We start from the raw sequence: 3,507 nt of genomic DNA on the forward strand, positions 1-3,507 counted from the left end.
GTCTTATGGGCCCCTAATAAACCAATTAAAAAGTTGATACTATTGTTCCCTGTGGGGTTTTCTAAATAGTCAGGCCTTTGAGAAGCAGTGAAATAGATTTTATTCTACAGCAGTGGTTCTCAACCTTCCTAATGCCGCGACCCTTTCATACAGTTCCTCATGTGATGGCGACCCTGCAACCATAAAATTATTTTCGTTGCTACTTCATCACTGTAATTTTGTTACTGTTATGAATCGGGCGACCCCTGTGAAAGGGTCGTTCGACCCCCAAGGGGTTGGGACCCACAGGTTGAGAGCTGCTGCTCTACAGTGTTTTTCCACCTGCTCTGCTGCCTGTGGCTGCCACACCTGCAGTCTGTACACTGAGAGTGCATGCCGCTCCGTCGCTTGCATTGACACTGGAACTATACCTGAATGGGGCAGGGGTACACACACTGAATGGAAGTAGTAAGTCAACAGCAGGAGCGGTTGCTGGCCTTTGAGATGTTCTGCTAGAGCCTTCTTTGGGGCCAGCTGCTCATTTGATACAGAGCCTTGTGTCTTGGGAGAGTTCTGCAGCAAAGACAGACGAGGGAGGGTTGCCTTTCTCAGCTGCATGTGCAAGTTTGTAATGCAGATTGTGTACTTGACAGAAGAAAGGTAGACATTCTGACAATTCTTCTTTTGAAGTAAAAGGATATGATATTAATCATGAAGCCAAGGTAATCTAAGAAAAGGCAGTTATCCAGGCAAAATAGGTTTCTAAAAACAGCGAGTATCTTTAGTAAACTCTGTGTGTCAAATATGGGAATTCAGAACATCTCCTCTCAATAAGGTCTAAAATGTAATAAACCGGTCGCTGGTGAGTGAACTCTAACTCGGGAATCTCCTGTGTGCTTATATCAATGTGGAATTGTGCTCCATTGTGTTTTCAATGGCTGATTATCTCAGTGTTTTGTAGATACCAACTTGCGTTGGTATTTATTGCGTTGCCTCTGGGTCGACTAATCTTTTGGCTAAGAGTCAGTGAATTAATTATTGACACCACCCAAGAACTCCATGAACTATAATAATGAACATACAAAAGACAATTATTTTCTAATGCTGATTGTCTTTGGCTCATCCAGAGGAGAGAAATGCGCCTTCCTGGTTCACCAAACAGTGTTATAGGCCTTACAGTCATTATCCCTGGACTGCCTGATACCTTTGCCCTACACCGGCTAATTTCAGAAGGCTGGCTAATTTAATTTCTTGCACTGGCTCCTAGTTCTTTGCTCCTAGTGGTCATATTTCTCTTGAATAATTTGTCCTCTCTCCAGAAGGATTTTAGTTTTTGAATTTCTGCCACTCATCCTTAAATTACATCGGACAACCGAGTTTTGGGAAATGATGGCTAAACTAAAAGTGAGAGCTTTCGGAGTGGGAGGTGAAGAGGGCTTGTTCTCCTGTGTCATCGAGACCGTGCACACGACAGAACAGAGCCCTGTCTGGGACTGTGCCGCCCTCCCGATGCATATGGTAGAGCCCATTTGTTCCAAGCACTGTGCCAGTCCAGCTTGCCGTCCTCTTCCTTTGCTGCCCTTCGACTTTACCAAGCACGATGTTCTTTTTCAGGAATTGGTCGCTTGATAACATGCTCAAAGTACATAGACAGAGTCTCGCCATTCTTGCTTCTAAAGAACATTGTGGCTGTACTTCTCCCAAGACAATGCTACTTGAAGTACAAGCTGGCTGTGATAGAATAGTATCTATATGAATACAAGAAAATTTAGTTAATATAAGTATTCAAATTTATGCACAAACTACTAAAGCTAGGGATGCAGAAATTGAAGAATTTTATCAACATCTTCAGTCTGATATTGATCAAATGTGCAATCAAGATGCACCTCAGACAAATATGTTTCTTCTTGCGGCATCCCATGGTATTTTCAATCTTCTTCTCCAGCACCATAATTCAAATGCATTGATTATTCTTCTGTTTTCCTTATTCAAGGTCCAACTGTCACATGCATCTAAGGTGATTGATTGAAAATACCCTGGCTTGGCTCAGGCCCACCATAGTTCTCAATGTCACATCCTGACTTTTAACACTTTAAAGAAGTCCCCTGCACCAGAGTTACCCACTGCAATGAGTCCTTCGATTTCTTGACTGCTGCTTGATTGCAGATACAAGCAAAATAAAAGCCTTGACAACTGTGATATTTTCTCTGTTCATCATGATGTTACCTAGTGGTCCAGTTGTGAGAACTTCTGTTTGAGTTGCATTGAGTTTTAGTTCAGACTGAAGGCTGTAAACCTTGATCGTTATCAGAAAGGGCTTCCAGTAGTCTTCACTTTCCATCAGCAAGAGTGTGTCCTCTGCATGTGGAACGTTGTTAAAAAGCCTTCCTGTGATCCTGATGTCGTGTCCTTCATAGATACTAATAAAGGTGGAATAAGTCGCATAGTAACCACTCATCAGTCACTTTGTGGTGGTTGTGGTGGTTACATAATTTCATGTCAATGTGAAGATATATAAAAGTGTAGGGCTGGTATTCAGCCCGTCAATCAGGTCACAGCCTGTGCGTGGCCTTCTCATGAGGAGGACCCTGGGAGCCTCCCCTTCTCTCTCTGCCTTCACCTTTCTGCTGGCTGACCCTGATTGCTGCCAGAGTCACCGCCATTGGATCCACATGACTTTGCACCCACCAGCCTGTGCTCTTCCTGCATTCTGCATCATTGCATATTCCTGTGTGAGTCTGAAGAGGGACTTAGGGACTAGTATTGGACTTAGGGACTTGAGTTAGACTGGGGTGGGTGGAATATTTTCTTGATATGTAATTACTTCTTGATATAAAGCTCTTTCTTAAACATATATGAGTGTCACTGGATTTGTTTCTCTAGTCACCCTGGCCTCGTACATGGTGACTTGCGTTTTGCTGTGATGTTGGAAGGTATGTCACTGATATTTCAAGTACCAGCAGAGTCACCAGGATGAGCAGGTTTCAGCAGACCTTACAGGCTGAGGACAAACTACCATGAAGGAATGGCCCATCCAGTCAGAGGAATTACCCACAGAACACTTCATTGTCAGATACCGTGCCAGAAGATGAGCTCCTCATACTGGGAGGCGCTCAAAAATGAGACGGGAAGAACTGCTTCATTAGAGTAGAGTTGATCTTAACAAAATAGATGGAGTAAAGTTCAGGGGATCTTCATTTGCTTACAAAGTACAATTCAAAAGAACAAAGAAACAGCTGAAAACATCAATTAATAATTGGAAAGCATAGCATGGACCAAACATGGATGTAGGAAAATTGGAGTTGGTCACAAATGACCATATAAAGATCAGTATCTCGTATCTTGCCCTGTCCGACGAGATATTGATCTTTATATGGTACGACAAAATAATAATTTATAAATTATCAAGGGCTCATGAGGGAGGGGGGAGCGGGGAGGGAGAGGAAAAATGAGGACCTAATGCCGGGGGCTTAAGTGGAGAGGAAATGTTTTGAGAATGATGAGGACAATGAATGTACAAATGCGTTT

At 43.0% G+C, this 3,507-nt stretch overlaps 1 protein-coding gene across 1 annotated transcript in view; it reads left to right on the plus strand.

Annotated features, from left to right (window-relative positions):
• LOC101656805 (neuronal acetylcholine receptor subunit alpha-7) overlaps positions 1 to 3,507 on the plus strand; it is a 125,736-nt gene that overhangs the window by 62,058 nt on the left and 60,171 nt on the right. The gene's annotated exons all lie outside the window — the stretch shown is intronic.

This window comes from Echinops telfairi, unplaced genomic scaffold, assembly GCF_000313985.2.
Source record: "Echinops telfairi isolate 266 unplaced genomic scaffold, ASM31398v2 ScPeMD7_7;HRSCAF=31, whole genome shotgun sequence".
NCBI lineage: Eukaryota > Metazoa > Chordata > Mammalia > Afrosoricida > Tenrecidae > Echinops > Echinops telfairi.